Source organism: Ovis aries, chromosome 7 (assembly GCF_016772045.2).
Source record: "Ovis aries strain OAR_USU_Benz2616 breed Rambouillet chromosome 7, ARS-UI_Ramb_v3.0, whole genome shotgun sequence".
Classification (NCBI taxonomy): Eukaryota; Metazoa; Chordata; class Mammalia; order Artiodactyla; family Bovidae; genus Ovis; species Ovis aries.
The window spans coordinates 49,466,210-49,489,057 of NC_056060.1; the positions used below are offsets into that span (position 1 = coordinate 49,466,210).

Here is a 22,848-nt window from a genome sequence, read left to right on the forward strand (position 1 = left end):
GTTGAGGGCTTGATCAAAGAATGGACTTGATATCTCTGCAAAACATGAGGTAAGGCCATCTACTAAGACATCAGATTTGGAAATTGCTGATTGGAGAGTAATTAGAAGAGAGAGATTAAAAAAAAAACTCAGAATAGTCACTAACACGATGGCAGGGCAGACAATAGAGGCAACAGATCAAAGGCAGGAAGCCCAGAGCAGAAAAGGGGTGAGACTGACAGGAAAGACAGGTGCCAGGGGTTGTATTGAAGGGAACAGTGGCAGATTATACCCACTTTGGTATTCTGGCCTCGAGAATTCCACTAACTGTACAGTCAATGGGGTTGCAAAGAGTTGGACACGACTGAGCGATTTTCAGATAGAGGTGGGAAGTATCTCTCATCTGAATTACACACAATAGTTTCCTGGTTTCTATGGGTCTACTCTTGCCAGCATCGCCTGCACCTTCAACCACTATCAGAGTGGCAGAAACTGAGACACTAACTTAAAATTCTTCAATAACCCTCCATCAGCTTCAAGATAAAACCCCAAATCCTTAACTTGGCAAATAAAACTCTTCCAAATCCAGATTCTCCAGGGTCATTTCACACCACCTCGTTCTATGACCCTACTCCCTGTCCACACTTAGACTTAAGCAGACTTCTCAAACTCCTTGCATTCTGTATAAAAAGTATATAGTTCCAGTATCTTCCTGCCTTTGCACCTGCTGCTGCTGCTAAGTCACTTCAGTCGTGTCCGACTCTGTGCGACCCCATAGATGGCAGCCCACTAGGCTCCCCCATCCCTGGGATCCTCTAGGCAAGAACACTGGAGTGGGTTGCCATTTCCTTCTCCAGTGCATGAAAGTGAAAAGTGAAAGGGAAGTCGTTCAGTTGTATCTGACTCTTAGCGACCCCATGGACTGCAGCATACCAGGCTCCTTCGTTCATAGGATTTTTCAGGCAAGAGTACTGGAGTCGGGTGCCATTGCCTTCTCCGGCCTTTGCACCTACTATCCATTATTTCAAAATATTCTCACCCTCTCCCCGACCCCATCCCCACATTCATCTGCTCACTTCAAACTCTTACCCATTCTTCAAAGCCTTCCTCATGAAACATTGCCATACCTCTCTCCTCACTCCCACAACAGACCTAATAATCATTACAACTTTGGTACGCTCTTCAATCTTTGCATATATTTCTATTAGAAGCATTATAATTATTTATACAGACACATGTCTGTCCCAAAAAAACTAAGATCAAATATATGTATATAATGTTCTCTCTTTAGCAGAAAAATATCACTAAAAATATTTATTGAACTTACTGAATAGGAAGATTGGAGTTCTACAGACTTGTGGTTGCTAAGGAGGAGAGGGTTTGGGAGAGGGCTAAAATGGGAGTTTGGGATTAACAGATGCAAACCATTGTGTATAGACTGGATGAACAACAAGGTCCTCCTGTACAGCACAGGGAAGTAGAGTCAATACCCTGTGATAAACTATAATGGAAAAGAATATGGAAAAAAGTGTATATATATATATATATATATATGTATAAGTGAGTCACTTATACATATACACACTTACACATATACACACTTACACATATACACACTTACACATATACACACTTACATACATACACAAAAGTAGAAACTAACACAATATGGTAAATCAACTACACTTCAATTTAAAAAAATTTATATTTCAATAAAAAATTAAAAAAAAAGAAGATTGGGGTCCTAGTCTCAATTTCACACTAAGAAAACATAAATCTTTAGTCTTAAATCTTTGAACTCTTCCAAAAAAGTTAACTTTACTTTCTATGGAAAGATCAGGGCTATCCAACATATATATTTCAAACCAAACTCTGTCAGGAACAGCAGCAAAATTATATTTACCAAATTAGCCTGCACACATGGGCTAGTAGTGCCTAATATCTGGTAGATAAGAATTTGAGGAGCTGGTTCTAAACATGGAAATACTGAACTGTGCTAATGGATCAGCTGCAATAAATGGGAAAAAAAGAAATTTTCTCCAAATTATTGAAGTCAGAGGGAAAGGCTGGTATGCCCACCATCCATTGCATAAATACTTCATAACTGTACAAAGTTTGAAAGTGAGAGTATGCTTATGTGGTCAGCTTCGTGAGCTCTTTCAAAAAAAAAAATGAAGCAAAGATTGGAGGTTTAATGCAATGAGATAGGGGGTCGGGGGAACTTGTTGAGATATTTACTAAAATATTTCCTCAGATAAAAGCTTTGGGAAGAATTAAGAGGATCTAAGAGAGGCACTCATCAGAACATTTACTGACTTGCAACATTCTACTTTCTTGTTGATGCACCAAGGTATCACTGGAATCTGAAGCTAAAAGGAAAATTTTATAAATTCCATAGCACTGCTGATTTAGTTAAGGCATTGCAAGTCATCATTAAAATTCTCTGTATATAATTTGATTTCAGACAATAAGGTTGCAAACAGACTGTGGTTAGTTTGAAGATTACAATCTTTATTATACATACACAGAGAGACAGAGACAGAAAAATAGGAACAGAAGGTAAGGAGTCATTAGGCACTCCACTTATTTCCTACTACTAAACAGTTCTGAAGTCGATGGAATCAATTTTGAAAAACTGGGGAGCTCTTTGGTGGAATGATAACTTCAAAAGATAGAATAATCTTCATGTGTATTATCATTTTTTAAAGTTTCTCTGATTGTCTTTGGAATGCAACCTTCAAGATATATTTGAAGTGGTCAAATACTAATATTATCTGTGTGCCTCAGATATTGAAAAACAAAAGTAACAAATTATGGACTAACAAGGAGACATAATATGCCTGGAAGTTTGTAGACAAGCATTTGAAACTTAAAGTATCTTGAAATATTTCTGGCTATCTGGCCAAATTCTGTGTATATTTAAGGCCACGTGGTTCTGTGAAAGTATATTTTTATGTATGGAGAAGGACATGGCAACCCACTCCAGCGTTCTTGCCTGGAGAATCCCAGGGATGCGGGGAGCCTGGTGGGCTGCCGTCTATGGGGCCATACAGAGTCGGACACGACTGAAGCGACTTAGCAGCAGCATGTATTTTTAAAGTGTCTTTATTTATTTATTTTTAGTTTTTAAGATTTCCTCTTCATATTAATTTTATTTATTTTAATCTTTTGGCCAAACCATGTGGCATGTGGGATCTTAGTTCCCCCACCAGAGATCAAACCCATACCCCTGCATTGGCAGCTCAGAGTCTTAACCACTGAACCACTGGGAAAGTCCTAAAAATATATTTTAAACATAAAACTGTAGAAAAATAAAAGATAAAGTCACCATTCACCCACGGTTACATAAGCCTAGCATCACACTGAGGTTTCCAGACAGATTGATAATAGTTCTCAGAGCAGTTTAGTCTTCTCACTACTAATATTTTTTACATATTTTGTCAAAATTGGTCACAGATTTACCCGTGAACTTTTACAGTAAGTTGTTTTAACTCTTTTTAGAATATTTTTCCAATGTTGTTGAAAACCATAGTTTTTAAAGAGCTCACTTTTGTAAGTAATAAACAAAACAAGTTAGACTTATGCTCTCCGAAGTCCCTTACAGCTCTAAAATTTCATGGTTTGCTTCAGACCTAATAAGATTTATGTGAACATTGAATATTACAATTTCAAGAATGATTTCCAGACTGGTAAATTATTTGCAAATTCAGAACAGGAAGTAAAGATGTTTCTCTGTACTTGCTTGTTATTAATAGAATATATAAAGTTTTCCAAAAGCACTCAATGTTTCCCTAAACTGTATTAGTATTTACTTAACTGCCAACATGTATCTTGACTATGATTTTTGATTATAGGATTGTTAACAGACATTGTAGGAGAAGGCAATGGCACCCCACTCCAGTACTCTTGCCTGGAAAATCCCATGGACAGAGGAGCCTGATAGGCTGCAGTCTGTGGGGTTGTTAAGAGTCGAACACGACTGAGCAACTTCACTTTCACTTTTCACTTTCATGCACTGGAGAAGGAAATGGCAACCCACTCCAGTGTTTTTGCCTGGAGAATCCCAGGGACAGGGGAGCCTAATGGGCTGCCGTCTATGGGGTCGCACAGAGTCGGACACGACTGAAGCGATAGCAGCAGCAGCAGCAGCAACAAACATTGTGCTTTGTTTACTCTACAGATTGTACACATATATCAGTACATTTAAAACACTGATACATTGGGGGAATATTCAGAAAGAAGGATAGAGAAGAAAAGAGAATGAAATGAACCTGCCCATGCAATAAGAGGTTAAATAAAAATAAATAAAGGTTAAATAAATAAGCTGTTAAATAAAAATATTTAACAGCTTGAATCTGAATGTCTTTAGTACTCAGTATTTCTGATAAGATTTTAATTATTTTTAACTTTCGATAAAGCATAAGTCACTATTAACACTACTGTTTTAGAAATTTGGAAATGTTGGAGATTTTAGTTTTTGATTTTTTTCAGATCTTTACTTTGAAATTTAACTCAAACATTTTAAGTTGTGAAAATATAAATTGGTCAGAGTTGATAACCCAATTCTGAAAACATATTTATTTGGATTATAAGGATAAATAAAATCTTTCTACCCTGAACTGAAATTCAAACACTAATTTAGGATTGAGTTTAACTAGTAAAGAGTGCCACCTACTGAATCAAAAATACTTAAACACCTCAACATTAAGTTCAATTCTCAGAACCTCTAAAGTTCTAGCATCAGAGAGGTACATTTTAGAGACTTTTCATACAGAAAATACCCTCCGAAAAGTTATTTAACTAAATATTTCTTCCTAGTAGAAGAATAACAGACTAGTTATGTGTGTTTATCATGCCCAATATCACCTAACAAATGGCAAAGGAATCAAAATGGTACAAACCCAAAACAACAAGAGTGGGAGCAGGTGATCACCAAGCAAATTATTCCACCAAATATCTGGAAGACAGAAATCAGAGCAAGAGCTGTTAACTGTTGAGCAGAGTGAAGAAAAATCTACACCATGAAATACTACCGGAGGGGCTGCACTAGTTAGGCAGCTGGTGCACCTTGCCGAATACACCAGAGACTACGGACTCAGGCCAAAGCCAAGAGAGGCCAAGAAAAAAATGTAGAGATGAAAACTAAGAGAGTAAGTCTACATGTTGCATGGTGAAAACTCTCTATGCCTCTCTTCAGCACACAAAGTATGTACAGCATGACTTTCCCAGTGGTCCCGTGGCTAAGAATCCACCTGCAATGCAAGAGCTGTAGGAGACACAGGTTCTATCCCTGGGTGGGGAAGATGCCCTGGAGGAGGGCATAGAAACCCACTCCAGTATTCTTGCCTGGAGAATCCTATAGAGGGAGGACCTTGACAGACTACAGTCGATACAGTCGCAAAGAGTTGGACACGACTGAAATAACTTAGCACGCAGGCAGGCTAAGACACCTCACTCCCTATGCAGGGGCCTGGGTTCAATCCCTGGTCAGGGAACTAGATCCCACATGACATAATTAAAAGATCCCTTGCCTAGCCAAATAAATACTAATACAATATATTTTAAAAAATAGAATGCATAGTATCTAGGTTTTGAAGTCCTAGGCTAAAAACAAGGGCAGGGAGATCTGAAAGAAAAAAAAAGAAAAAACAGACTGAATTAGTTAAGTAGTTGGTGTGATAGCTTACACTAACTGCTGCTGCTGCTGCTAAGTCGCTTCAGTCGTGTCCGACTCTGTGCGACCCCAGAGACAGCAGCCCACCAGGCTCCCCTGTCCCTGGGATTTTCCAGGCAAGAACACTGGAGTGGGTTGCCGTTTCCTTCTCCAATGCATGAAAGTGAAAAGTGAAAGTGAAGTTGCTCGGTCGTGTCCGACATTTGCAACCCCATGGGCTGCAGCCTACCAGGCTCCTCTGTCCATGGGATTCTCCAGGCAAGAGTACTGGAGTGGATTACCATTGCCTTCTCCGTTACACTAACTACTTCACTTTAAATACTAAAAGGCCCATCTGCCAACACCTGCCTGGCAGTAGACATCATCCTTTTACACATTAAAGTTTTTATACTATATAATTTTAAACATTTAGTTTTTATACTACATAATTTTAAAACATTTATTAAAAACCAAGATATGCTAGGTATTTGAGGAAAACCTGTAATGCAAAAGAGATCAAGTTAAACATTAAGAAAAACTGCAGAGATAGAGATAATTTAACACAGAGACAGGGAAAATATTTTAACCCTCCTGCTAATATCCTCAGATATTTTTTAAAAGTGACACTGCATACTTTAAAACAAAAAAAAAAGATGCGATGATAAAAGCAAGAAAGAATGGTTGGAAACTAAAATGATGATTTCTAAAATTAAAATTCAATAGAAAGTTTGAGAGATAAAAGGAAGAAAATTTTCCAGGATATAAGGCAAAAAAGGAAAGAAATATGAGAGAAAAGGTAAGAGTTATACAGGACCATTCCTAGAGGTAAAATTTCTTGCAGAAGTTCCACAAAGGAAGAACAAAGAACATGGAGAGAAGAAATTATGAAAGAAGTAATAAGACATTTTCCAAAACAAAGATTTCTGAAGTTCTAACCTTGTTTATTCATTCATCTCTCCAGAGTCACTGCGATTGTTTCTGTCTTTGGCTACTGTGAATAATGATGCTATAAGCATAGATGTACAAGTCTCTGAGTTCCTGTTTTCAATTCTTTTTGATGTATACGTATGAATGGATGAATGGAAATGCTGGCTCATACTGTCACTCTATGCTTAGCTTTTCGAGGCTTCTCATATCTCCATGTCCTGGCCAACATGTTACTGTCAATCTTCTTTACTAGTAGGTCATCTAGTAGTCATCCTAGTAGGTATAAAACGGCATCTTATTGCAGCCTCACTGTTTTATTCTCTTACTAGTTACTTTAAAAGTTCCTTAACAAAACCATTCTTACTTTTATTATCCTCCTAGGGAAGAATTTATGAATGGTGTAAAAGCATTTACCACATACATCCCCCAACATGCACACACATCTTTTGCGATATTTTCACCATTTAGTATTGTAATTCTGTATAATTTAAATGCCACATTGTTCTTTCTTCAAACCTCCTACTTTCACTGTCAATGTGATTTACTCTCATAATTATAATTTTCTTTGGTCTCCATCACTTTCTGCATCTGTTCTTTCATGCAAGAGGGTTTTCTTTCTGCATAATGAATGATTTAGAGAATATTCTTTCTGCTTATCTCCTGTTGGAATAACTTTAATTTTCTCAAAAATATAATTTCTTTTAATATATTCTAAAAACATATTAATTTTACCTTCTTTATTGAAGTATATCTAGAAGAGTAGTTATTTTCTCAAGGCACCTTGGAGATAATATTTCACTGTTTTCTGAAGTTCTTGTCATTGAAATGTCAGTGTTGGGTTTAAGTGCAGTTTCTTCAAAGTTAATGTCTTTTTTGTTTGTTTGTTTTTGAAGAGAGATATCAGATACAGTGAGGGAACCTAACAAGATAGATTGAAGTCCCAGAAAAAAAAGAGAAAGAAGGGATCTGAGACAATATTTTGAAGAGATGATCATTAATAGTCTACTAATTCAAGATGCCCCACAAAGCCCAAGCAAAATAAATCCTCAACTAAACGCATCTTATAAAAATGAAACTTCAGTAAATCAAGACAGGGATAAAAAAATTAAACAAATAAAAACCCCAAAATGATAGCAAAATATACATTCTTGTTGAGTGTACATGATATATTTACCAAGCTATATCAGTTATGTTCTGTGACATAAAACAAGTCTGTTCAGAAAGATTAAATTCATACAAAGCATCCTCTCAACTTAAAGTATTCTAAAATTCAGTGACAGAAAGATATTTGAACAAATCTCCCCAAATAATTAAAAGTTAAACACAACACATAAATAACCAATGGATCAAAGGTCACAAAAGAAAAAGTCTAATATTATGGACTGAATGAAAACAGAACCACAATTATTCATAAGTTATGGGATGCCATTAAAGCTATGTTTTCAAGGAAACGCATAGCATCTAATGTTTACATTAGAATAGAAAACTTTAATATCAATGACCTATTCTTCCAACTTAATAAACTACAAGAGCAACTTAAACTGAAAGCAAGCAGAAAGAAGGAAATAAAATTTTAAAACTTATAATAAGGCACGTGGGCACCAGCTGGGGCTGTGCGGCCCCCACAGGGCCTCAGAGGCTACCCAGCAGCTGGGCTGGAAGCTCATATGGCTCCTGTGTTTCCCGTGGCAACAAGAACTTGTTTAAGAAATTTTCCTCAAAAACCATTTAGTTCATGTCACCTTAGACTCCTCTAGACTATGGTGGTTTCTCAAGTTTTCCTTGTTTTTGACGATTTTGACAAATTGAAGAGTTCAGTTCAGTTCAGTTGCTCAGTCGTGTCCGACTCTTTGCAACCCCATGGACTGCAGCACACCAGGCTTCCCAGTCCATCACCAACTCCTGGAGCTTGCTCAAATTCATGTCCATTGAGTTGGTGATGCCATCCAACCATCTCATCCTCTGTCATCCCCTTCTCCTCCTGCCTTCAATCTTTCCCAGCATCAGGGTCTTTCCAATGAGTTCTTCGCATGAGGTGGCCAAAGTATTGGAGTTTCAGCTTCAGCATCCGTCCTTCCAATGAATATTCAGGACTGATTTCCTTTAGGATTGATGTGTTGGATCTCCTTGCAGTCCAAGGGACTCTCAAGTCTTCTCCAACACCACAGTTCAAAAGCATCAATTCTTCGATGCTCATCTGTCTTTATACTTTGAACTTTATACTTTGAAGAGTACTGGTTAGAAAAATGTTTTAGTATGAAGGTCTTTCCTTGGGATTTCTACTTCCAAATCATTCAGGTTGGAATTACTAACAAAGAACACTTCAAAGAACACCAAGGAGGAGGATCGTGAGCACTAAAGGCCCACGATGGCCTCCTTTATAAAGCACAGACAGAGTCTCTGAACACTTCTGATGTGAGCCAAGAGATCTGTAACCTGAATGTGGGGTTTCCAAAGTCTCTCTGACTTTATACCTTTCAGCCTGCTGTGTGTATCGGAAGACAGCTCTTTTTGCTGAGCAGAATGAGCACAGGATTTAACCATCTTACAGAAAAGCGCTGTTCATATGAGGCACCATTTGATGTCTCAGTAGACCCTGAGGAGTGTGTTGCCTATAGTGTTTGCTTGAGACAAAATGAAGCTCCATCTGAGACTGATTAGTTACTGGCAGTTGCTGATTGTGGACCCCAGATGAAAAAGAAGACTACATACAAAATGACTTAAGAGAATCTACTGCTGCTGCTGCTGCTGCTAAGTCGCGTCAGTCGTGTCCGATTCCGTGCGACTCCATAGAGGGCAGCCTACCAGGCTCTGCGGTCCCTGAGATTCTCCAGGCAAGAACATTGGAGTGGGTTGCCATCTCCTTCTCCAATGCATGAAAGTGAAAAGTGAAAGTGAAGTTGCTCAGTCACGTTGGACTCAGCGACCCCATGAACTGCAGCTTACCAGGCTCCTCTGTCCATGGGATTTTCCAGGCAAGAATATTGGAGTGGGTTGCTATTGCTTTCTCCAAAGGGAACCTACAGCCTCCTCTAATATCATGAAATCTGCTGTGCATTCAAATCTGTGTGGACTCAATCAGGAGGCACTCAAAAAGCAAATAATAGTATGACCAAAACAAAAGGAGAAATGACTGGTTAAGTTGACAAAGTGGTAGAAAAAGAAAACAAACCCCTCATGGATGATGACATCTTTCCTAAAGAGGATCTGCTGCGTTGGAATGAGTGTAAATGATCTACACTTTGCTAGTGCATTTTTGGAGGAGCACACACTGGAATATGAATGTGAACTGCTAGAAAATAAATTAGAGGCAGAGAGAAGAGGTGACAAAAAGGAAACAAGTTAACTTGTTACAGAATGTGAATTAGTAAGTCTGTGAGACATTAGCTCTGCTGATAAACTTCTTTTGTGAAGTTAAACTGATGAAGAACAACAGCTGCCATTAAAATCGCTACTATTTTAGACCTACCATATGATCCTGCCATCCCAATTCTGGGCTTATATCCAGAGAAAACCATAATTTAGAAAGATGCATGCACCCCAATGCTAATGGTGGCACTATGTAAAACAGCCAAGGCATGGACAAGCAACCTAAATGGCCATCAACAGGAGAATGGATAAAGAAGATGTGGTGTAAATATAAATGGAATATTACTCAGCCATTAAAAACAATGAATTAATGCCATTTGCAGCAACATGATGGACCTACAGTTCATCATACAAGTGAAGTAAGCCAGACAGAGAAAGACAAATACCGGATGATATCAGTTACATGTAGAATTTTTTAAAAAATGATACAAATGATCTTATATACAAAACAGAAATAGACTCACAGACATAGAAAAGAAACCTGTGGTTACCAATGGGGAAAGGGAAGGGGGAATAAAATGAGTAGGAGCTTGAGATTAACATATATATACTACCATATATCAAGTGGATAAATAAGGACTTACTGTATAGCACAGGAAACTGTACTTGATATTCTGTACTAACTTATAAGGGAAAATAATCTGAAAAAGAATATATATGTATATCTAACTGAATCACTTTGCTGTACACCTGAAACCAAACACAACATTATAAATCAATTACATTTCAATTTTTAAAAAGTCTGTACTATGTTTATCTCTATGTACTATGTCATTATGCTTACACACATTATGAACTCCACTATGGAAAACAAATTTTTTTAATTTTCCAGATAGAAAAAAAATAAAGAGCAGAAATCAATGAAATAGAAAATAAAAACAAAAAAGAAAAGTGAGTGATATCTAAAGCTAGTTCTTTGAGAATGTCAGTAATACAGATAAACCAGTAACCAGACTTTTTATGATTAATATAAATAAGAGAGAAGAAATAAATTGTCAATAACAAGAATGAGAGAGAGGACATCACATTAGAGCAAAACATTGACTTCATTGTTTTAGAACTTCCCTAAAGAAAATATGAGGTCCAGATGGCTTCATTGGTGAATTCTACAAAACACTTAAGGAACAAATAATACCAGTTCTATACACAAACTCTTGTAGAAAATAGATGACTGAGTGTTACAGCTCTTTTGGAATTTGTCTAGCAGGTTTTCCAGTTCACACTGGAAAGCCTAAAGAAAAAAAATAGGTGATTGAATGTAACTCAACTCATTCTATGGGGCCAGCATTGCCCTAAACCAACGCCAAACATATTAAAAGGAAATTTAGAACAATATCCCTCATGAAAATAGGTACAAAACTCCTTAACAAAATATTAGTAAATCAAATTTGGTGATACAAAAACATGGATACTACGTCATGGCTTAATCACAAGAATGCATGATTTATATAATAATACAAAAATCAGTCAATGTAGCTCATATTTTCACACTATGAAAGAAAGACTAGATGATTATTTCAAATGATCCAGAAAAAAATCTGCAAAATTCAATATCCATTCATGATAACTCACAGCAAATGAAAAATGGTTGGGGGAAACCTTCCTCAATCTAGAAAAAAACTCTATAAAACACCTACAGCTAATATCATCCTTAATACTGAAATCCTAATAACTTTCCCCCTAAAATAAGGAACAAAGAAAGTCACTATCACAGGCCGAATTTCCCTCTGCCTTTGCACTTAGAGCCCATAATTCCCTTTCTGTCTCAATGAAATTATGTTTATATCCCCTACTCAGTTCAGTTCAGTTCAGTCGCTCACTCGTGTCCGACTCTTTGCAACCCCATGAATTGCAGCACTCCAGGCCTCCCTGTCCATCACCAACTCCTGGAGTTCACTCAGACTCACGTCCAACAAGTCAGTGATGCCATCCAGCCATCTCATCCTCGGTCGTCCCCTTCTCCTGCTGCCCCCAATCCCTCCCAGCATCAGAGTCTTTTCCAATGATTCAACGCTTCACATGAGGTGGCCAAAGTACTGGAGTTTCAGCTTTAGCATCATTCCTTCCAAAGAAACCCCAGGGCTGATCTCCTTCAGAATAGACTGGTTGGATCTCCTTGCAGTCCAAGGGACTCTCAAGAGTCTTCTCCAACACCACAGTTCAAAAGCATCAATTCTAAGGCGCTCAGCCTTCTTCACAGTCCAACTCTCACATCCATACATGACCACTGGAAAAACCATAGCCTTGACTAGACAGACCTTAGTCGGCAAAGTACTGTCTCTGCTTTTGAATATGCTATCTAGGTGAGTCATAACTTTTCTTCCAAGGAGTAAGCATCTTTTAATTTCATGGCTGCAATCACCATCTGCAGTGATTTTGGAGCCCCCCAAAATAAAGTCTGACACTGTTTCCACTGTTTCTCAAGAGGCAGGTCAGGTGGTCTGGTATTCCCATCTCTCTCAGAATTTTGCACAGTTTATTGTGATCCACACAGTCAAAGGCTTTGGCATAGTCAATAAAGCAGAAGTAGATGTTTTTCTGGAATTCTCTTGCTTTTTCAATTATCCAGAGGTGTTAGCAATTTGGTCTCTGGTTCCTCTGCTTTTCTAAAACCAGCTTGAACATCAGGGAGTTCACGCTTCACATATTGTTGAAGCCTGGCTTGGAGAATTTTGAGCATTACTTTACTAGTGTGTGAGATGAGTGCAATTGTGCGATAGTTTGAGCATTCTTTGGCATTGTCTTTCTTTGGGATTGGAATGAAAACTGACCTTTTCCAGTCCTGTGGCCACTGCTGAGTTTTCCAAATTTGCTGGCATATTGAGTGCAGCACTTTCACAGCATCATCTTTCAGGATTTGAAATAGCTCCACTGGAATTCTATCACCTCCACTAGCTTTGTTCATAGTGATGCTTTCTGAGGCCCACTTGACTTCACATTCCAGGATGTTTGGCTCTAGGTAAGTGATCACACCATCATGATTGTCTGGGTCGTGAAGCTCTTTTTTGTACAGTTCTTCTGTGTATTCTTGCCACCTCTTCTTAATATCTTCTGCTTCTGTTAGGCCCATACCATTTCTGTCCTTTATTGAGCCCATCTTTGCATGAAATGTTCCCTTGGTATCTCTAATTTTCTTGAAGAGATCTCTAGTCTTCCCCATTCTGTTGTTTTCCTCTATTTCTTTGCATTGATCGCTGAGGAAGGCTTTCTTATCTCTTCTTGCTCTTCTTTGGAACTCTGCATTCAAATGGGGATATCTTTTTTTTCTCCTTTGCTTTTCACTTCTCTTCTTTTCACACCTATTTGTAAGCCCTCCTCAGACAGCCATTTAGCTTTTTTTACATTTTTTTTTCAGGGGGATGGTCTTGATCCCTGTCTCCTGTACAATGCCACGAACCTCGGTCCATAGTTCATCAGGCACTCTGTCTATTAGATCTAGTCCCTTACAAAATACAAATAGTTCAAACAAAAGCAAATGTTTGTATTTGTTACAAAGAAATGCATAGTTCAAATCTTCTATGTCCTTACTGATTTTGTCTGCCTGTTATATTAATTACTGTGAGAGGTGGGTTAAAATTTTTCCAAGAATGTGGATTTGTTGATTTTCTTTATAGAGCTGTCAAAGGTTACTTTATATATTTTATTTTATTTTATTTTATTTTTTTTACTTTATATATTTTAAATCTTTGGTTTTGGTTCATACAGAAGTACAGTTGTTAAATCTCAATCATTGTTAAGTGAGCCTTTTTTCTTTAATGGATTTTTTTTCCTCTTTAATACTGTACTAGCTGTCTCTGGGGTCGCCCAGAGTCAGACACGACTGAAGCGACTTAGCAGCAGCAGCAGCAGCTGTCTCTTGGCTAGTGTTTGCAAAGCTTTGCCTTCAGCCTTTATGTGTTTCTTAAATGTGCTTTTCTAACTAACATACAGTTGGCTTTGTTTATTTAATCTAGGCTGACAATCATTTCTTTTACCTGAAATATTTAATACAGTTATAGTTAATGTAATCACGCTTAAATTTGGATGTACGTCAGAGTTCTCCAGAGAAACAGAACTATCATCCAATATGTGTGTGTGTGTGTTTGTGTGTGTGTGTGTGTGATCTCCTCAGCTTCTTTCTTTTCATGAAATTCACCATGGTAATCATTACAGGTATGTTATTAAGGATGCTGTTTACTGTTTCACAGTGCTCCTTTAATATTATCTTTTAATAATAATATTTGTTTCTAGTCTCAACATAAGGAAGATTCCTGATTCTTCTGAGCTATATTACCTTGTTGATACTTGTGAATCTTGTAGCTGATTTCATTTCCCTATTGCCTTTGGCTGAAAGGAATCTAAAGCTAGATTTGTGGCTCTTGTCTAGAATTTGTCCATATTTTGTGGTATGTATTTCTGTATCACAACTATCTCTGGGTAAATTTTCCTATCCTCATTTATTTTTCATTGGTTCTCTACAGTCTAATTCTATTTAGGTTTCTACCCTGATATTACCTGTATTCATGTAAACTCTTGCAAATACTATTAGAGAATAGGACTGGCAATGTTTAAACACATAAGTAAATGTAATAAAATATGGTTCATTTGAAGTGGCACTTAGGGCTTCCCTGGTGGCTCAGTGACAATGACTCTGCCTGCCAGTGCAGGAGACACAAGTTCAGTCCCTAACCTGGGAAGATCCCACATGTCATGGAGCAACTAAGCCCCTGTGCTAAAACTATTGAGCACCCTGCCCTGGAGCCCGCGTGCCACAACTGCTGAGTCCATGTGTTGCAGCTGCTGAAGCCTGTGTGCCCTGGAGCCTGTGCTCCACAACAGGACAGCCACAGTGAGAAGCCTGGGCACCAAAACTGGAGAGTAGGCCCTGCTCACACTATTTAGAGGAAGTCCATGCAGCAACGAAGACCCAGGACTGCCAAAAATAAAATGAATAATTATTTTAAAAATATAAATAAACTGGCACTTATGGCAAAGAATTAGTGTGTATTTCACATCGAAAATTCAGTTTCAGAATTTTAGATTGCATCACTGTCTCCTTGTTAAGACAGGTTTTGTTGCGTAAACCAAAGGTGAAGCAGTGGAAAATATTTTTAACATGAATCATTTTGTCTTTGTGTACAGCTTAACACTTAATATTGACCATGGTCAAGTAATTTAAACTTTCTCAGCCATAATTATCTCATTTATAATGTGAATGAAGTTGACTTAATGATCAGTTCGAGGAGATGGTACCTCTTAGGTGAAAAAACAGAATAGATTATTACTACTAACTAAATTGTTCTGGGATATTGGAAAGCTATCTGATCTCTGTAGGGTTTACTTGACTCTGGTGGAAAACAAGATGACTGAACTGGATGATCCTTAACACCCTTTACAACTCTTTTTCTTTTTTAGTTTATTTTTGTGCTGAGTCTTTGTTGCTGCTCGAGCTTTTTCTAGTTTCAGAGAGCAGGGCCCACTCTCTAGTCGCAGTATGCGGGCTTCTCATTGTGGTGGTTTTTCTTGTGGAGCTCTGGCTATGTGAACTTCAGTAGTTGTGATGCACAGGCTTAGTTGCCCCACAGCATGTGAGATCCTCCCCAACCAGAGATCAAACCGGAGTCCTCGGCATTGCAAGGTGGATTCCCAACCACTGTACCACCAGGAAAGCCCCCCTTTACAGCTCTTAATTGAATTATTCAACAAATATTTATACAAAACTGAGTAAAACAAAAGACTTGGCCTTTAGAAGGTCACAGTACGGTTAGAGGGTAAATGGATTAATTAAATTATTAAATTTATTAAGTAATGATTTATTATTAAATTAATTAAATTATTAAATTATCCCTGAAATCCCCAGGTCAGTAGGTGTCCAATATGCTACTGGGGATCAGTGAAGAAATAACTCCAGAAAGAAAGAAGGGATGGAGATAAAACAAAAACAATACCCAGCTGTGGATGTGACTGGTGGTAGAAACAAAGTCTGATGCTGTAAAGAGCAATATTGCATAGAAACCTGGAATGTCAGGTCCATGAATCAAGGCAAATTGGAAGTGGTCAAACAAGAGATGGCAAGAGTCAACGTAGACATTCAAGGAATCAGCGAACTTAAATGGACTGGAATGGGTGAATTTAACTCAGATGACCATTATATCTACTACTGTGGACAGGAATCCCTCAGAAGAAATGGAGTAGCCATCATGGTCAGCAAAAGAGTCCAAAATGCAGTACTTGGATGCAATCTCAAAAACGACAGAATGATCTCTGTTCGTTTCCAAGGCAAACCACTCAGTATCACAGTAATCCAAGTCTATGCCCCAACCAGTAATGCTAAAGAAGCTGAAGTTGAATGGTTCTATGAAGACCTACAAGACCTTTTAGAACTAACACCCAAAAAAGATGTCCTTTTCATTTTAGGGGACTGGAATGCAAAAGTAGGAAGTCAAGAAACACTTGGAGTAACAGGCAAATTTGGCCTTGAATATGGAATGAAGCAGGGCAAAGACTAATAGAGTTTTGCCAAGAAAATGCACTGGTCATAGCAAACACCCTCTTCCAACAACACAAGAGAAGACTCTACACATGGACATCACCAGATGGTCAACACCAAAATCAGATTGATTATATTCTTTGCAGCTAAAGATGGAGAAGCTCTATACAGTAAGCAAAAACAAGACCAGGAGCTGACTGTGGCTCAGATCATGAACTCCTTATTACCAAATTCAGACTTAAATTGAAGAAAGTAGGGAAAACCACTAGACCATTCAGGTATGACCTAAATCAAATCCCTTATGATTATACAATGGAAGTGAGAAATAGATTTAAGGGCCTAGATCTGTTAGATAGAGTGCCTGATGAACTATGGAATGAGGTTTATGACATGGTACAGGGGACAGGGATCAAAGACCATCCCCATGGAAAAGAAACGCAAAAAAGCAAAATGGCTGTCTGGGGAGGCCTTACAAATAGCTGTGAAAAGAAGAGAAGCGAAGAGCAAAGGAGAAAAGGAAAGATATAAGCATCTGAATGCAGAGTTCCAAAGAATAGCAAGAAGAGATAAGAAAGCCTTCCTCAGCGATCAATGCAAAGAAATAGAGGAAAACAACAGAATGGGAAAGACTAGAGATCTCTTCAAGGAAATTAGAGATACCAAGGGAACATTTCATGCAAAGATGGGCTCGATAAAGGACAGAAATGGTATGGACCTAACAGAAGCAGAAGATATTAAGAAGAGGTGGCAAGAATACACAGAAGAACTGTACAAAAAAGAGCTTCATGACCCAGGTAATCACGATGCTGTGATCACTCATCTAGAGCCAGACATCCTGGAATGTGAAGTCAAGTGGGCCTTAGAAAACATCACTATGAACAAAGCTAGTGGAGGTGATAGAATTCCAGTGGAGCTATTTCAAATCCTGAAAGATGATGCTGTGAAAGTGCTGCACTCAATATGCCAGCAAATTTGGAAAACTCAGCAGTGGCCACAGGACTGGAAAAGGTCAGTTTTCATTCCAATCCCAAAGAAAGGCAATGCCAAAGAATGCTCAAACTACTGTACAATTGCACTCATCTCACACGCTAGGAAATTAATGCTCAAAATTCTCCAAGCCAGGCTTCAACAATATGTGAAGCATGAACTCCCTGATGTTCAAGCTGGTTTTAGAAAAGCAGAGGAACCAGAGATAACTTGCCAACATCCGCTGGATCATCAAAAAAGCAAGAGAATTCCAGAAAAACATCTATTTCTGCTTTATTGACTATGCCTAAGCCTTTGACTGTGTGGATCACAATAAACTGTGGAAAATTCTGAGAGAGATGGGAATACAGACCACCTGACCTACCTCTTGAGAAATCTATATGCAGGTCAGGAAGCAACAGTTAGAACTGGACATGGAACAACAGACTGGTTCCAAATAGGAAAAGGAGTATGTCAAGGCTGTATATTGTCACCCTGCTTATTTAACTTCTATGCAGAGTACATCATGAGAAATGCTGGGCTGGAAGAAGCACAAGCTGGAATCAAGATTGCAGGGAGAAATATCAATCACCTCAGATATGCAGATACCAGCACCCTTATGGCAGAAAGTGAAGAGGAACTAAAAAGCCTCTTGATGAAAGTGAAAGAGGAGAGTGAAAAAGTTGGCTTAAAGCTCAACATTCAGAAAACGAAGATCACGGCATCCGGTCCCATCAGTTCATGGGAAATAGGTGGGGAAACAGTGGAAACAGCGTCAGACTTTATTTTTGGGGGCTCCAAAATCACTGCAGATGGTGACTGCAGCCATGAAATTAAAAGATGCTTACTCCTTGGAAGAAAAGTTATGACCAACTTAGACAGCACGTTTAAAAGCAGAGACATTACTTTGCCAACAAAGGTCCGTCTAGTCAAGGCTGTGGTTTTTCCAGTAGTCACGTATGGATGTGAGAGTTGGACTATGAAGAAAGCTGAGTGCCGAAGAATTGATGCTTTTGAACTGTGGTGTTGGAGAAGACTCTTGAGAGTCCTTTGGACTGCAGAAGGTCCAACCAGTCCATCCTAAAGGAGATCAGCCCTGGGATTTCTTTGGAAGGAATGATGCTAAAGCTGAAACTCCAGTATTTTGGCCACCTCATGCGAAATGTTGACTCATTGGAAAAGACTCTGATGCTGGGAGGGATTGGGGGCAGGTGGAGAAGGGGACGACCGAGGATGAGATGGCTGGATGGCATCACAGACTCGATGGATGTGAGTCTGAGTAGACTCCAGGAGTTGGTGATGGACAGGGAGGGCTGGCGTGCTGCAATTCATGGGGTTGCAAAGAGTCGGACATTACTGAGCAACTAAACTGAACTGAAACTATGTATTTGTATGGAACAAGCATTTTTATTATTTTCAGAGGGGACACATCTGATTTACCTCCTCTGTGATTACCTGAAGAGCTCCATTAGAAGGATACAATGATATAACTATAGCCAACGGTAAATATGGAGGTCAAGCAAGGATATTTCATGATACAAAAGGTTTTAAGGCCTACTTGAGGGCTTCCCTGGTGGCTCAGTTTGTGAAGAATCTGCCTGCAATGCAGGAGATCCACGTTCAATCCATGGGTTGGGAGATGCCCTGGAGAAGGAAATGGCAACCCACTCCAGTATTCTTGGCCTGGGAAATCCCAAGAGGAGCCTGGTAGGAGACAGTCCATGAGATCAAGAAGACTTGGGCGTGACTTAGCAACTAAACCACCACCACAAAGGCCTACTTGAAAGTAGGAGTAAGGAACAATTGACTTTGGGCAGGAAGATGGTAAACAGAGAGTAAGATGTCTCCAAAAAAATAAAACAGTGAATAGGATAAATTGGGGCTTAGCATTAGGAGGAAGGAAAAAACACTCTTTTCAGGGAATTCAAATAAACTTGGATGGAAAACAGATGTTACAGAAAAAATTGCAATAGGTTTGGAATCATCCTAGATTTTCTATTTACTAACTCTCTGTTTTAGACTACTTATTGACATTTTTCTTTAAATTAAAACATTTTTTTTGACTGCACAGTACATGGGATCTTAGTTCCCTGACCAGGGATCAAACTCAGGCCCCCTGCATTGGAAGCTGGAGTTTTAACAACTGGACCAACAGAGAAGTCCCTTATCAACATTTTTGAACCTCAGTTTTCTCTTTCATAATATAAGGATCATTCTAACTTCCCTACAAGGGTTAGCTTTTCCTACTATAGGCTCTCAGAACACTGTATATTTCTTTCATCCCCCTAGCTACATTTGCAATTTCAGATGTCTTTTCATGATTGATGATGTCTTTAAAAAGACATCATCAATAAAAGATTATGCCTTAAAAGGCTGAGTGCCAAAGAACTGATGCTTTCGAATTGTGGTACTGGAGAATTGTGGTACTCCTTGGACAGTAAGGAGATCAAACCAGTCAATCCTAAAGGAAATCAACCCTTAATATTCATTGGAAGGAGTGATGCTGAAGCTGCAGCTCCAAGACTGTGGCCACCTAATGTGAAGAGTGGACTCATTGAAAAGGACCCTGCTGTTGGAAAAGATTGAGGGAAGGAGGAGAAGGGGGCAACAGAGGACGAGATGGTTAGATAGCATCACCAAATCAATGGGACATGAATCTGAGCAAACTCCTGGAGACAGTGAAGGACAGGGAAACCTGGTGTGCTGCATGCCGTCCATGGAGTCACAAGGAGTTTGACATGACTTTCCAACTCAATAACAACGACATGGGTTTCCCCCAACTTAATTTGAATTACTTCAAACTTACAAAAAAATATAAACAGTATACGGTGAACAACCTTCTGCCCTGCATCTAAATTTCCTAATTGTTAATTTTGCCTGATTTTGTCACATTCATCTCCCCAATTATTAACATCTTGCCACAGTTATTGTAACTTATTTGTATGTTCTCTCTCTTCCTCTCTCTCACACTGCGCTCCCGCCCACCTTTTCCATTTCAAAATAAATTGCAGACAGAACTACACTCCACTTCTAAGAACTTTAGCAAGTATCTCCTAAGAACTTGGACATTCTAAAAAGTAACCATGATATAACACTCCAGATATTTATCATTGATACCATAACACAATCTAACACAAAACCAAAATTTCCAGTTGTCCATTTAGCAGCTTTTTCAGTCTTTGATCCAGGATCCAAACAACAGTGATAGATAAAATTTAGTTACCATATTTCTTTAGCTATCTTTATTCAAGAAGTACCCTACTATTTTTACTTTCACGATACGGTCAGAACCTCCATAGCCATGGATTCAACCAATGCTGGATCAAAAACATTCCCCCCCAAACTCCAGAAATTCCCAAAAAGCAAAACTTGAATTTTACATGTACTGATAACTCTTTATATAGCATTCACATTGTATTTAAAATTATGTATACATCATTTGCGTTGTCATAGATATTATAAGTAATCTAAAGATGATGTAAGAGCTGCAGGAGGATGTGCACAGGTTATATGCAAATATGCGTGTTGAGTCCAACTCTTTGTGGCCCCATGGACTGTAGCCTGCCAGGCTCCTCTTTCCATGGGATTTCCCAGGCAAGAATACTGGGGTGGATAGCCATTCACTGCTTGAGGGGATCTTCCCTACCCAGGGATCGAACTGACGTCTCCTCCTGCCTGTATTGGCAGATTCTTTACCACTGAATCACCTAGAAAGCGCAAATACACAAATACAGATTCAAATGGTAAAGAATACGCTTCAAATGCAGGCAACATGGGTTCAATTCCTGGGTTGGGAAGATCCTGCAGTGAAGGGATAGGCTACCCACTCCAGTATGCTTGGGCTTCCTTGGTGGCTCAGACAGTAAAGAATCTGCTTGCAATCTGGGAGACCTGGGTTTGATCCCTGGGTTGGGAAGATCCTCTGGAGAAGTGAATGGCAACCCACTCCAATATTCTTGCCTGGAGAATCCCCATGGACAGAAGACCCTGGCAGGCAAGATCCATAGGATCGCAAAGAGTAAGACATGACTAAGCCCAACATGATACCATTTTATCTAAAGGATTTGAGCATCTGCAGATCTGAGTATCTGAGGAGTTCCTGGAGCCAGTCCCCCACTGATACCAACAGACAACTGCACTGCTTTGAGAATCCAGATGAGTTATTTTGTGCAATGTTCTACTGCTAGATTTGTCTGATTGTTTTCTCATAATGAAGTTAAACATTCTTGACAGTTTGGCAGGTGATGTGTCCTCCAGTGATTCAGATCTGAAAGTACAGGTCTCCATTTTAAGATAACTCCACTGTCAGATTTTTTAAAAGCCAAAAACTCGTTTATTCAACAGATAACACGATCTTTGGGTTAATATAGCCTAGAGAGTATATTAAAAACCAGAGACACCACTTTGCAGACAAAAGTCTGTCTAGTCAAAGCTATGGTTTTCCAGTGGTCATGTATAGATGTGAGAGTTAGACTATAAAGAAAGCTGAGCACCGAAGAATTGATGCTTTTGAACTGTGGTGTTGGAGAAGACTCTTGAGAGTCCCTTGGACTGCAAGGAGATCCAACCAGTCAATCCTAAAGGAAATCAACACGGAATAGTCATTGGAAGGATGGATGCTGAAGCTGAAGCTCCAATACTCTGGCCACCTGATGCCAACAGCAGACTTATTGGAAAAGACCCTGATGCTGGGAAAGACTGAGGACATGAGGAGAAGAGGGTGACAGAGAATGAGATGGTTGGACGGCGTCATCAACTCACATGAGCTTGAGCAAACTCCAGGAGGCAGTGAAGGACAGCGAAGCCTGGGTGTGCTATAGTCCATGGGGTCCCAGAGTGGAACACAACTGAGTTACTGAACAACCACAAATGTAACCCCCCCCCCCCCTTTACAAGTGTCCACAGAAGGTGAAAGCAATGTGGTGAGTGGAAAAGACACTGGCGTGAGAACTGAGGTTTAGAGCCAATTCCGTCAGTAATTAATTGTGGGTCCTTAGGTTAAACTCCAAAAAACTTCATCTATTAAAAAGAGAGAGAGGATTGAGCCAAAAGATTCCTAAAGATCCTTTGAATTCTAATATTCTATGACTGTGGGTCAACTTGTAATAGAGACAGAGGTGGATTTTTGAATCAGGAGACCGGATTTCAGCACCAGTTCAGCCACATACCAGCTATGTGAAAATGTACAAACCACTTAATCTCTCTAAGCCTTACAGAGATTTTCCTCACAGGGATCAGAAGGATTAGGGGTTATTACAAGTCATATAAACCATAAATACTTACCTGACAAGTATTATTGTATAATGTCCAGTTTTCCTCTTTTTGCTCTAATTAGCTAATGAGAAAAGGCAATCTAAAGCGACCCAGACTTCATCAATTTGAATTTTTAAAACCAGGAAATGCCAAGAATTAAGAATTAAGCGTCATATTCTGTTTATGGAGTTTGTAGAATAGTTTTAATCCATAAATGCTTTTGATTTGATTA

The 22,848-nt window shown here is 38.9% G+C and overlaps 1 non-coding gene across 1 annotated transcript; it reads left to right on the forward strand.

Moving 5' to 3' along the window:
- Positions 1-11,101: 11,101 nt before the first annotated feature.
- LOC114115923 (U7 small nuclear RNA) lies at positions 11,102-11,163 on the forward strand. Its single transcript, XR_003590028.1, has one exon. It is a non-coding gene; the product is annotated as a U7 small nuclear RNA (small nuclear RNA).
- Positions 11,164-22,848: the final 11,685 nt, after the last annotated feature.